The sequence below is a fragment of the Mauremys reevesii genome, linkage group 6 (assembly GCF_016161935.1).
Source record: "Mauremys reevesii isolate NIE-2019 linkage group 6, ASM1616193v1, whole genome shotgun sequence".
In the NCBI taxonomy this organism is placed as follows: Eukaryota; Metazoa; Chordata; order Testudines; family Geoemydidae; genus Mauremys; species Mauremys reevesii.
The window spans coordinates 116,363,091-116,377,451 of NC_052628.1; the positions used below are offsets into that span (position 1 = coordinate 116,363,091).

Consider the following 14,361-nt stretch of genomic DNA (forward strand, 5'->3'; position numbering starts at 1 on the left):
AGTATCAGGGCCAACAATTATCTAATACCGGCTTTGTTTCCTTTTGCATACGTCACCATAGACAGCACATCATCAGTTCTTACAGCGCTGAATAAAAGGCCCCACCCTCCAATGTAATTTTCTTGTCAGCTCTACTGTTTAATTAAGTAGGAAGCTCCTGTGAAACGGCAGCTTGTGAGCCTTGTGAGCCTTACTTTTCTCAGAGAAACTGTTTCACTGCCTGTGACTTGTAGGGCTGGGAAATCGGGGCCAGTGAATCTGGTCAAGGGCTGGTTTGGAAAGGTGGTAACTCTACCCATCACAGTCGACTTCCGTGATTTCAGTATTTTTCCCCTTAAAATTTGGGATTCGCTTGAAGCAAAAACTCAAGCTGGGAAATTTTGCATAGAACTCTGCAGAGAGAAACCACTACCAGATTCTGATCCAGTTCCCACAGATTTCAGTGAGAGCTGGATCAGGCCCCAAGCACATGTCTGCCTTCTACTAGATCAAATCATTCTTGTTCATGCATTTGTGTTTCCCACCTGCTATTGGCTGCAGGCCTACAAGAGAAGATGTCCACGTTGTAGTGGTTGGAAATGCACCCTCGCCCCCAACGTGGTGTATTTCTCTTTCAGTTGATATCCAGAATTCACAGATGGTTACAATATTTCTTGATCGGGTTCAGGAGGGCATGGGGCACAGAAACTTTTCGGTCCAGGGCTCCCTGTTTTCAGAGTTTGCTGATTCCTGTTGGGCACAGGTGGTGCCAAAGGAATTTTTGGATCTCTCTCCAAGAATGTTCCTGTGCTGCGGCATGGGGTTGGGCTTCACCTCCCCACATCAAGGGCAAGACGAAAAAGGGAGTCCTTGAGCAGGGGCAGAACGGGGACCCCGGGGGCTCTATCAGGTGCCCAGCGCCTGGATAAGACAGCAGGGTGCAGTTCTTTCTCCCATGTCTCCTCATCCTCTCCATCACTTCCTCAGCATATGCTTTGCTGTTGTAGTTCTGGTCGCTTTCTCCCACGACGAAGAGGAGCTGACCCTGGGCCTTTTCAACAGGGATGATGCTACCTTCATTTGCCTCTGCTCGAGTATCCCCAGTGACACTGAAGAAAGAGAGCAGCCCCAGGGGCATTTGCCGCACACACTCTAATTTGTAAGGTATTGGACTGATGTGGAGATCACGGTAGCGCAGTGCAGTCCCATGGATGGCATTGGTCCCGTTAATGCAAACGGTAGCTGTGATCTGTGGTAGGAACGTTGCCATTGCCAGGGCAATCTCAGCACCTTTGCAGGTTCCAACCACACCAATTCCTGCTCCTCCCACCTGAAAACACGCCATAAAGAAATACATTAAACATTAAATTAATGTCCAGTCTTTGTGTGTTTGTTCTTCCCTTTAAATGATTCCTGTTCTCTGATCAAGTGGCACAACAGTGACAGTCTTATCTAAGTATATTTAGTGTGGCCATCACCAAGATATCTGGATCTTCACTAGTAAGTCAAGATAACATAAGCATCCAACTGACATAAGTTTGAAAGATAGATATTCACCACTGCACCTTAAATTATGCAAGGCAAACACCAAGACAGCAAATGCAGACTGTATTTGCACATGGCCAGTTAGATGTATGTAAATATTCAGCTTTCTACATGCAATTGTGCAATTAAATTAAATGTGCAATTATAAGTATTAACTGCAAATATCCATCTTGCTATCTCCATCTCCAGAACTATGTATCCACTCCCCATACTTTCCAGTTTAAATGTGGCTGTCATAATTACCTTGGAAATTAGCTCTCTGTCTCCCTACCACCACCATCACCACCTCTGCTTTTAAAAAAACAACAACTTTGATTACATATGTGCTTGTTGATAGCTGGGCAGACATTTGAGATAGCAGGCAGGGGCTTGACCTAGTGATGTTAACTCTACTGAGCAATATGAGGGAAGAGAATGGGGTTGTACCACCAGCCATGTCATCCTTCAGAAGAAGATGAGGTTCTGTCTACTCCATCTCCCTTGGAAATCCCATTGCATTCCCTGCTCCCAAAAAATGTTAGATTAAAATCCCTGGTGTCTTGACCCTATTGCCTTGCTCAGTAACAAGCTGTAGTGCCTAACGCTGGGTGGGACTCAAAATGATAGGACATGTTCCTCTTTGAACGCAGAGCTAGTTTTACTACAGACCCAACAGGACCCATTCTGTGAAGCAGAGAAGATTGTGATCTAGTCAGAAGGCCAAAGATAAGATGAAGTCTGGAGCACCTTTGAGCATACTCAACAGGAGAATAAAACTTGCAGTTGGTCATCTTTGTCTTCCCTGGAAGGTGTGACAGTGGGGAAGAATACCCCGTTGATGGCGGGGCTTTCAGGGAGTTGCAATATGGACCAGGCAGTAATTCAAGATATGTCTACACTGCAAAAAAATGGTGTGTTCTTAACTCAGCTTAGCTGACCAACATTAGCTAACTCGGGTTAAAATAGCAGTGACGACACAGCAATTCAGCTTATGACTCAGGTTAGTAACTCAAGTTAAAGATTATATGGGAGAATGGGGATGACCTTGAACTACTTACCTGAGTTAAAAGTCACGTTGCTGTGACCTCACAGCTCTTCTAACCTGGGTCAGCTAACCCAAGTTAAGAACACACTGCTTTTTGCAAGGTAGTTATATACTTAGAGACACAAGCTACACCTTATGGAGGTTTGTTGGCTTTCTTCAGCAGTGGTTGTGATAGGAGACAAGATATAGAACTTATCCGTGAGCAGAAGGTACCTTTGGATGTTCCAAGAGTATGTTGGCAGCTTCCTCAAAATATTCCAGATCCACCTCATCTAGAAAACTGGGCAGGTCTTCATACGCAAAGTAAGCTAGGGCCAGTGCAGCAAAGCCACGACTGGCAAGGAGGCTGGCTCGGAATTCAGTGAGTCCACCCATGCCACCAAACATGTCAATCAGCCCTGGAAAAGGACCTTCCCCTGAGGAGAACAAGGAAGATAAAATGAGTGAAAACCAGAGACTTAAACAAGGAAAGGGAAGCATGGATTCACAGAATCATAGAGGATTAGGGTCGGAAGAGACCTCAGGAGGTCAGCTAGTTCAACCCCCTGCTCAAAGCAGGACTAACCCCAACTAAATCATCTCAGCCAGGTCTTTGTCAAGCCGGGCCTTAAAAACCTCTGAGGATGGAGGTTCCACCACCTCCCTAAGTAACCAGTTCCAGTGCTTCACCACCCTCCTAGTGAAATAGTTTTTCCTAATATCCAACCTAGACCTCCCCCATTGCAACGTGAGACCATTACTTCTTGTTCTGTCATCTGCCACACCTGAGAACAGCCAAGCTCCATCCTCTTTGGAACCCCCTTTCAGGCAGTTGAAGGTTGCTATCAAATCCCCTCTCACTCTTCTTTTCTGCAGACTAAATAAGCCCAGTTCCCTAAGCTTTTCCTCATAAGTCATGAGCCCCAGACCCCTAATCATTTTCATTGTCCTCTGCTGGACTCTTTCCAATTTGCCCACATCCTTTCTGTAGTGGGGGCCCCAAACTGGACATAATACTCCAGATGTGGCCTCACCAGTGCCGCATAGAGGGGAATAATCACTTCCCTCGATCTGCTGGCAATGCTCCTACTAATGCAGCCCAATCTGCTGTTAGCCTTCTTGGCAACAAGGGGACACTGCTGACTCATATCCAGCTTCTCATCCAATGTAATCCCCAGGTCCTTTTCTGTCCTAAACTGCTGTTTAGCCAGTCGGTCCCAGCCATGCCTGGGATTCTTCCATCCTAAGGGCAGGACTCTGCACTTGTCCTTGTTGAACCTCATCAGATTTCTTTTGGTCCAATCCTTCAATTTGTCTAGGACCCCCTGAACCCTCTGGACCCCTACCGTCTAGCTTATCTACCTCTCTCCCCAGATTAGTGTCATCCGCAAACTTGCTGAGGGTGCAGTCCATCCCATCATCCAGATCATTACTGAAGATGTTGAACAAAACCAGCCCCAGGACCAACCCCTGGGGCACTCCCCTTGATAGTGGCTGCCAACTAGACATGGAGCCGTTGATCACTACCCATTGAGCCTGATAAGCTATCCAGCTTTCTATCCACCTTTTAGTCCATTCATTCAATACATACTTTTTAAACTTGCTGGCAAGAATACTGTGGGAGACCGTATCAAAAGCTTGGCTAAAGTCAAAGTATATCACATCCACCGCTTTCCTCATATCCACAGAGCCACTTATCTCATTATAGAGGGTGATCAGGTTGGTCAGTATGCCTTGCACTTGGTGAATCCATGTTGACTGCTCCTGGTCACCTTTCTGTCCTCCAAGTGTTTCAAAATGGATTCCTTGAGAACCTGCTCCATGATTTTTCCAGGGACTGAGGTGAGGCTGACTGATCTGTAGTTCCCCAGATTCTCCTTCCCTTTTTTAAAGATGGGCACTATATTTGCCTTTTTCCAATCGTCCAAGACCTCCCCCGATCGCCACAAGTTTTCAAAGATAATGGCCAATGGCTCTGCAACCACATCAGCCAATTCCCTCAGCACCCTCGGATGCATTAGATCCGGATGCACAGACTTGGGCATGTCCAGCTTTTCTAAATCGTCCTTAACCTGTTTTTTCACCACTGAGGGTTGCTCACTTCCTCCCCATACTGTGCTACCCAGTGCAGCATTGTGGGAGCTGACCTTGTCTGTGAAGACCGAGGCAAAAAAAGCATTGAGTACTTCAGCTTTTTCCACATCATCTCTCACTAGGTTGCCTCCCCCATTCAGTAAGGGTCCCACACTTTCCCTAACCTTCTTCTTGCTAACATACCTGTAGAAACCCTTCTTGTGACCCTTCACATCCCTTGCTACTGCAACTCCGATTGTGCTTTGGCCTTCCATTGTACACCCCTGCATGCTCGAGCAATATCTTTATACTCCTCCCTATTCATCTGTCCAAGTTTCCACTTCTTGTAAACTTCCTTTTTGTGTTTAAGACCAACGAAGATTTCTCTGTTAAGCCAAGCTGGTTGCCTGCCATATTTGCTATTCTTTCTGCACATCGGGATGCTTTGTTCCTGTGCCCTCAATAAGTCTTCTTTAAAGTACAGCCAGCTCTCCTGGACTCCTTTCCCCCTCATATTAACCTCCCAGGGGATCCTGCCCATCAGTTCCCTGAGGAAATCAAAATTTGCTTTTCTGAAGTCCAGGGTCCGTATTCTGCTGCTCTCCTTTCTTCCTTTTGTCAGGATCCTGAACTCGACCATTTTATGGTCATTGCTGCCCAGGTTGCCACCCACTTCTACTTCCCCTACCAATTCTTCCCTGTTTGTGAGCAACAGGTCAAGAGGATAATGGGAGCTAATTGGTTCCTCCAGCACTTACACCAGGAAGTTGTCCCCAACCCTCTCCAAAAACTTCCTGGATTGTCTGTGCACTGCTGTATTGCTCTCCCAGCAGATATCGGGGTGATTAAAGTCACCCATGAGAACCAGGGCCTGTGATATGGAAACTTCTGTTAGTTGTCTGGAGAAAGCCTTGTCTACCTCATCCTCCTGGTCTGGTGGTCTATAGCGGGTGCCCACCACATTGCTCCCACGTCTAAACTTAACCCAAAGACTCTCACCAGGCTTTTCTCCAGTTTCATATTGGAGCTCTGAGCAATCATACTGCTCTCTTACATACAGTGCAACTCCTCCACCTTTCCTCCCCTGCCTGTCCTTCCTGAACAGTTTATACCCATCCATGACAGTGTTCCAGTCATGTGAGTTACCCCACCACGTCTCTGTTATTCCAATCACATCATAGTTCCTTGACTGTGCCAGGACTTCCAGTTCTTCCTGCTTGTTTCCCAGGCTTCTTGCGTTCCTGTACAAGCACCTAAGATAACTAGCTGGTTGCCCTACTTTCTCAGTATGACTCAGGAAGGCCTCCCTATGGCACCCTCCTCCTTGTGTTTCCTCCCGGTATCCCACTTCCCCACTTACCTCCAGGCTTAGGTCTCCCTCCCCCAGCAAACCTAGTTTAAAGCCCTCCTCACTAGGTTAGCAACCCTGCCTGCAAAGATACTCTCCCCTCTCTTCGTTATGTGGATCCCATCTCTTCCTAGCAGTCCTTCTTCCTGGAACAACATCCAAAGCCCTCTCTTCGACACCACCTGTGCAACCACGCATCTACCTCCACAATACAATGGTCCCTACCTGGGTCCCTACCATTAGGGTCCCTGGGCCGGAACCCGGAGTAGAGGGAGGACCCAGGTTCCCCCCCAACCCGCCACTACAGGAACATCTCCTGGGAAGGGAAGACAGATCTCTGTCAGGACAGGAGGCTAAACTGTTCTGAAACACGCCTCGTAGGGACAACAGAGACGGTGGGAGTTCTCTCGCCAACCTCCTTGCTGGCTTATGATGAGAAGGGCTCAGTAGACTGTAACCCTGGCCCTAGAAGGAGAAGGGCTACATGGAGGGTTGCAGTGAGCCCCTGAGGCTAGCATAAACCGCCTGGAAGCGCGGGACCCACGGGCACAAGGTCAGAGCTCTGCCGCACTAGCCAATGCAGCTGAGATTTGCTGCATTGGCTAGTGCTCATGACAAACTGCTGGGAAAATCTTCAGGCCAGGAATTAGTCACAGAAATTATCTGGCAAACAAATACATTGGAGGAGATTGCAATCAGTTGGCAGACCCGTCGTGAAGAGAAAAAGCAACCTTTGCTGAATCAAGTTCTTCTTTATGGCCCATTCTCCCCATTCTAGAACCGAGGAGATGGGGATTCTCTCACCTGGAGGGAGGAAGAGGGCTCCAGCGGACTCTGCTGCCTCTGATCTGCACCCGCTGTACTCCAGGTGCCACGTACCACCTCTCCACAGTCTGGCTGGCTGCAGGCTGATCGCGGGGTGAGAAAACAAATGATGGAGTCGAACAAGTCCAGGCGGACCCGGAAGGGACTCTGCATCACATCCGCTTCATCAGCCTGTGGAACAGCTTTTCTGGCTTCAGGCACTGAAACAGACCCATGGGCTGCACACCTGTGTAATCCCCTCCAGTGGCAGCAGCCCGCTCCAGGTCCACTTCTCCAGCCTTATCTGACCAGTAGAGTGCTTGGGAGTAGAAGGGCACCCCTTTCTCATCGGTCAGAGAGGCTTGGAGGGTCACCAGCTGGGACGGGGGCAAGCCAGAGACCTGGATTTTCAGTGGTTCATCAGCAAGGGATATCTTCGGGGTGACTATGAGCCTGATCATTGCTAAAGCAGGGGCTGCCGATAGCCCTCATGTACCTGGGAAACAAGGAGAGATGAAAGGATGAAAGTAGGAATACCAGATGGTTAAACTACAGTGTGCTGAAATAAGAGGTAGGCATGGAAGATTCCGATTAAGTCAGGCCATCCAGCCCATTGCCTGGTAATACTTCGTCTTGCTCACAGCAAATGCAATCACAATGGTGTGAATGCTTGTGCACCGTGAGAAGCACTTGTGCCTGTGGCTATGTGGTGTAATATGAGGTTTCAGCAGCAGTCACCACAGCATCACTGAATCAAAGGTCTGAGTGGAGCTCACGGTTCAAAGAAACTCATGAAAAAACCATGGAACAGCTCATCTGATTGTGGGGCTCAGGATTTCTGGATGCCACAGGGATTGTTGATCATAGAACAAGGGGCTCATCTGCTAGTTCTCTGCTTGGAATAGTTTTTACTGCAACATCCACACCCCGTTAAGATGTAAATAGCAATGTGCTGGAGGTGCAAGAACCATGTGTGATGGGTTTGGTCACAGAGACCCCCTTGGGACTGTTACCTGACGTAATGAAACTACCTCTGAGCCCATTTCCCCTGTTAGCTTGGGACTTCCAGAACCCTGCCTTGTTCAGCCAGACATGCTAGCCTGCTGCAACACAGACCCAGGGTCTGAACCATGTCCCCAAAGCTGCAAGTTTTAACTGAAAACCACTCATCAGGTACTCCTGTCTCCAGCACCGAGACACCCAGCTCTCAAGAAGATCCAAACCCCAAATAAATCCAATTTTTCTCTGTATAAAGCTTATATAGGGTACACTCATAAATTGTCCGCCCTCTATAACACTGATAGGGAGATATGCACAGCTGTTTGCTCTCCCAGGTATTAATCACTTACTCTGAGTTCATTAATAAGATCACTTTTGTTTATTAAGTATAAAAAGTAGGATTTAAGTGGTTTCAAGTAATAAGACAGAACAAAGTAAGTCACCAAGTAAAATAAAACAAAACACGCAAGTCTAAGTCTAATACATTTAAGAAACTGAATACAGATAAATCTCACCCTCAGAGATGTTCCAATAAGCTTCTTTCACAGACTAGACTCCTTCCTAGTCTGGGCCCAATCCCTTCCCCTGGTACAGTCCTTGTTCCAGCTCAAGTGGTAGCTAGGGGATTTCTCATGACTGGCAGCCCCCATTTGTTCAGTTCCACCCCCTTTTATTGCTTTGGCACAAGGCAGGAATCCTTTGTCTCTCTCTAGGTTCCCACCCCTCCTTCTAAATGGAAAAGTGCCAGGTTTAAGATGGATTCCAGTTCAGGTGACATGATCACATGTCACTGTAAGATCTCTTTCACAGCCTAGTAGCTGGAAGACAGGTACATAGGAAGGCTTGCAGGTAAACAAACCCACTCACAGCTTATTGATTCTGAAGCACCTTTAATGGCTTCCACTTAACATGTTTACATTAGTAATACAAGTTTATATCTTAGGGTCTGGCTACACTTGCAGCTGTACAGTGCTGGGAGTTCAACCTGTCTTCATACAGCTGAGTAGGGAAAGTGCTGCAGTCTGTCCACACTGACAGCTGCCAGCGCACTGTCATGGCCACATTTGCAGCTGCATTGGGAGCACTGCATTATGGGCAGCTATCTCAATGTTCAAGTGGCTGCAACGTGCTTTTCAAAGGGGGGGGGTGTGGAGTGTGATAGGGAGTGTGGGGGGAGAGTGGATTTATGGAGCCAACACTGTGTCAGCTCCCTGCCTTGCAACTGAGGATTTCTGAATTATGCGGCCTTAGAGGAAAGGTTTGAGAGCTGATTATTTTCCAGAATGAAGCAGAAAGATACTCACCAGGCTTTTCTCCAGTTTCATATTGGAGCTCTGAGCAATCAGAAAGATACTATGAAAGCCTGTATCGGTTAAAGCATTTACTTGGTGCCCAAAGTGCTCGACTTTATTTGTGTCAACTGGTTCTCTGCTTTTTCTGTTTTCTTAGTTACTGAGTGCCCCTCTACAGTGATAGCAGAGTTTGAGGTATAGCTCTCTGGGCAGAAATAGTAGTAATGCTTTGTACTTCTCTAGCATCTTCCGTGCCAGGACCTCAGAGCATTTGACAAGCATTCATGCAAGCATCTGTGTTTGTGTTTTCATCTTCCAGGGCATCTTCTGCCAGAATGCACTGCCACGCGCTAGAAACGATTGCTCATTTTCCAAATCCACAACTAGGAAAAAAACTAATATGTCCAGGTCTCAGCGTGACTTACATTTGCTGTAGCAATGAATGAAGCCAAGTCAGTCAGTCTGTTCCGGTGGAGTGCCGTGGAGCCGCCCCCAACGGGGCTGTCCACGTCTATTTATTATAAGTGGTTACATAAATCATGCTATTATGCGCATGTGCTAACATAATCCAACTACTTCGCCCCCTTCCCTGATTGGTGCCTTATGCATTGTGTACTCCCGAAGTATGCACCTGGTCGGCGCTTTATCAGTGAGTCTCCTGATCAAGTGTGGGGGTGTGGGAACCACTTCAGCCGCTTGAGAAGTGTAACATTCCTACATCCCCTCCTTTTCTGTTTTGTCGACCCGTGCCTGGTCCGCAAGTTTCATGATTCTATGGGCATACATGACGGCTTGGAATGTAGGCAGGGGTTTGCGCCGACAGGGTGTAAAGCACATCCTAATATTATTAGGACTACACTGAGCAAAGCAACAAAAACCAATCAAGCAGGCAGTAACAATCAAAACATATTGCAAAACAGTTTGGACCCATCCCATGGATGGCAGCCACGCCCAGAGGTCATCCCACCATGGTGGGTTCCTGTCCTGCTGAATGTGTTGTGCCAATTCTTGGAGGTTATCTATGTGTGCATAAATCCGTTTAGAATTGTCTGTCAGATTAAAACAACACATGCCATATACCTCCTCACATCCCACATGGCTAAGCAATAGCAGGTAATCAATTGCCGCTCAATTATCTAATATGGCATTTATAAATTTAAACATCCCCGTTGCATGTGCAGCATCGCCTGGTGCCTTACATACTGGGACCAGGCAGGTGCCCAACAGGCCATGCATCTCAGGGGCCTGCTGTAAACAAAAGGAGGATCGATTGGCAAGGATCACAAGTCAAGCCCATATATTACAACACATACGGTTATGCAATTCGGGTTTGGCCCTAGCCTGTAACACACAAAAACAACACAACAATATGGTAAAGGAATTAGCAATCAACAAGCAAAGATAACAGCAGTAAAATTCTCGGGGGTAGGCTTGGCCTTGTTATTCTCCAGCGTTTGCTGAGCCTGCTGCGCCAGTCGTTTCACCTGCCCCCAGGTAACCTTTGGTGCCGTCTTTGTGGCTCGGCACACTGGAAAGGTCTCGGTTAGGGTCAGATTGAAGTTGAATATCGGGTTCTTGAGGCTTTGATGCCACGTCATTGTGCCACGGTCGCACATCCTTGGCAGGGACCCACAATGAAACTGTGGGAGTAAGCACAGCGGCATGCCCTCGTCCCCAGGTTATCAATGGAACGGGGCCATACCAATTAGGGTCTGGGCTCTGCCTATATTTGACAGATGGGCATGGGAGCGGGGTTTCCGTCTTAAATATCATTCAGTGGCTGTAAAATTCTGAAAGATATTTAAAATATTTAGGGTAAACAAAACTATCGCTAATTAATTTTGCTTGGCTCCCATGGTTGGCCCATCATCCCCCACTGTTTTATTTTGCTTTTTCAGGGACTCTTTAAGTGTATGATAGATCCGTTCCACAATGGCTTGACCTGTGGAGTTATACAAAATACCAAAAACGTGATTAATTTGCCACTGCGTGCAGAAATCTGCAAATCTGTAAAAAATGTAGGCGGGGCCATTATCGATTTTTATCTATCGGGGGGGCGGCCCATTACGGCCACCGCAGCAAAAATGTAATTAATTACATATTTGGCCTATTCGCCCCATTGGGGGGTGGCCCAAATGTAATGAAAGTAGGTATCAATAGTAACATGTAAATGTTTCCAGGGAAAAAAAAGGGGAATAAAGCATAATATCCAATTGCCAAATTTGATTGACTAAAAGGCCGCGGGGGTTAACACCCAGTTCGGGATAATAAAAAAAACTTGCACAATAATTACAGGTTCAAACAATATATTGGGCTTAAATTAGGGGGATCATTAAATGCTTCACTAAAAATTTAACATTTCAATAAAAAAATGCATGACTATCAATGGAATCCAAAAGGAACAGAATGGGTTAACTGAAAAAGTTAAAGGAAAAAAAAACGCTGACCTCAAGGACACCACGTACAAGAATTGAAACTTGGCGAACAGCCAAGAGAAAGGGAGGGCTTTGCGAACAGCCAAGAAGAAGGGGAACTTGGCGAACAGCCAAGAAAAGCTGCAATGAAAACGGCAGGACTCGGCCGGGCAATAGCAAAATATATTAGCCAAAAAGGGAAGGGAAGGATCACCATCTGGGCCCATGAGTCCCCTTGGTGCTGCTGTTTTGGCATATGAGCCCAAATCTAAACATAATTTTTTTCCACATAATCACTATCTATTACCCTGGGGACTATCTAAATGCCATATTTTCCGGCATAAAACCAGGGAGAATTAACCCCATCGTGCCCGGGGGCAGGGGTCCAGAAAATCAAATAAAAACCACCACCACCTCCCTGGGAAAAATAAGCTCCCTATCTTTAAAACAAGGAAAAATCATTAATAAAACAATCTTTAAAACCTATTATCATAAACCAACAATCATATGGGATAAAACTGGAATTTGGGGTTCCACACTGCAGGGGTCCCATGGGTTGCATGCATTAATCGCTCTAAAATCATGGAGCATTCGCCATGTACCAAATTTCTACTTGATAACAAAAACTGGCGAATTCCAGGGGCTAGTGGATTTTTCCACATGGCCCGCCTGGTATTGTTCCTCACATAAGTGACACAATGCAAAAAACTTCTCCTGGGGCAGTGGCCACTATTCCACCCACACAGGGGTACTGATTAGCCATACAAGGGAAAGGGTAGTAAACTCAATCATGAATGGTAAAATGTGAACAAAATGAATTAACTGAAAAAGGCTGAAGATAAATTTCTGGCCTCAGTCAAAAACACCACTAGCTACCAGAACTTGGCGAACAGCCAAGAGAAAGGGGGGCCTAACTACACCCAAGCAAAAGCGACAAAACTTGGCCAGGCACTAACAGCCCCGGCCTCAGTAATGAATAGTAAAATGCAATCCACATTTGCTTAACAAGTCTCTTCCCCATAGGGATACAGCAATATCCATAATATAGGGCTTAAGGAGAATCTCCTTTCCCCCTTCTCGCGGAGTAAGAGCAATCCATCGGGTGCTTTATTGAGCAGCCTGCAATCCGCCCACTCCCCAAATGGCTGGCACTTCGGATTTGTCCCAGGTGGACGGCCACTGCCGAGCGGAGATGACTGTAACGTCAGCTCCAGTATCCTGATCCCTCAAGGAGGATACCGATAAGCGAGTTTCCTCATTAATTCCCACTGGGCATCAGGATTATCTGCCTGCTCTCGTATAGCGGCGAACTGTCCTGCTCCATACAATTGCTCGGGAGTATAGGCCCCCCCCCAATGCCTTCTTATGGCGTTCGATTTCTTTCTGCAGCCACTGTATTTCTTTCTTGTGATGATTAATTTATTCTAACATGCCTCGGGTAAAGGTGGATTCCAATCCAGACTCAGTAGCCGCTCGTCTCGCCTCTCGCAGAACAGAATAGGGGAGGGCTGTAATGTCCACCTCAACCTCCCCCTCTGCGTTGCCTGGGCGATGTGTCACTGGGAAGGCAGCCAGTAGCTCCCTTATCTCTTTGGAGCTCTGTCCTCCCTCGCTGCTCAATTCTCCCATCTCCTCCCTGTGTATCATTGCCTGAAAAGGGGACAGCTGAAAATTCAGCTGTGAAGAGCCATCCGTACCCGGACATGCATCATGGCATTCGGGTACCGCCTCAAGCGGCAGAGGGGGCAAGATCAGAGGGTAAGGAGGGGGGGCCCAAGGCACGGGGGCGAGAAGGATAGCCCTGGATAACGCTCCAACTCTGATTGAATCCAGAGCCTCTGTACATCGCTGCCAAAGCAGGAGCCATTGCACCGCAGCTCTAGGCTCTGCGTGCAGTGTCGCCCCTATCTTTATCCAATCTTCTACTGACAGTGACCCGTGATCCGGGTACCAAGGACATTGGCGATTGATTTCAATTAATAGCTTTTCTAACTGACCCAGGGAAACTGGCCTGCCAGTCTGTCGTATGATATCTTGCAGCTGTTTTGCATGAACCTTTTGCTGAGCTGACAATTTCCCCCCCATACTCACGAAACAGGGCTATTTAGCGAGGGTCGATGCATCGGAGGCTTTTCCAGCCGGTGAGCAGGGGGTATCACGTCGGGGTCACCAGATGTAGCAATGAATGAAGCCAAGTCAGTCAGTCTGTTCCGGTGGAGTGCCGTGGAGCCGCCCCCAACGGGGCTGTCCACGTCTATTTATTATAAGTGGTTACATAAATCATGCTATTATGCGCATGTGCTAACATAATCCAACTACTTCGCCCCCTCCCCTGATTGGTGCCTTATGCATTGTGTACTCCCGAAGTATGCACCTGGTCGGCGCTTTATCAGTGAGTCTCCTGATCAAGTGTGGGGGTGTGGGAACCACTTCAGCCGCTTGAGAAGTGTAACATTCCTACAATTTGCGGCACAGAGCACTCAAGTGCCATGCCTATCAGAGCCAGGACTGCTTCCACACTGCCCTGACTCCTGAATCCATTCTTGGTATTAGTGAGGCCACTTGTTTTGGGAACCTGAGACTTTGCCTTTAGCTAATTACCCGTTGCTTATACACAGGACATTCTCTCTTAATTATTTCCTAACACACACGCTCACAAAGACATTCCCTGAGTATATTGCTGATTCCACAGAGGCTCACACACCTACCCTCAATCCCTAGAGGCTCACAAGACTGCCTCGCTCACCAAGCACAATAAGCTCCTGTTGCTGGCCCAAAAGGCCTGAGGCAGCAAACAGTGGTTCGTTGCCCGGTGTGCTTCGTTCCAAATAACACACCAAGGTGGAGAATGCAGAAAAAGTTTATTTGAGCCCAAATAATGGTGCAAGGGAGATATTACAATCT

The 14,361-nt window shown here is 47.3% G+C and overlaps 1 pseudogene; it reads right to left on the reverse strand.

Annotated features, from left to right (window-relative positions):
- Positions 1-241: 241 nt before the first annotated feature.
- Positions 242-13,579, reverse strand: LOC120407814 (annotated as a pseudogene).
- Positions 13,580-14,361: the final 782 nt, after the last annotated feature.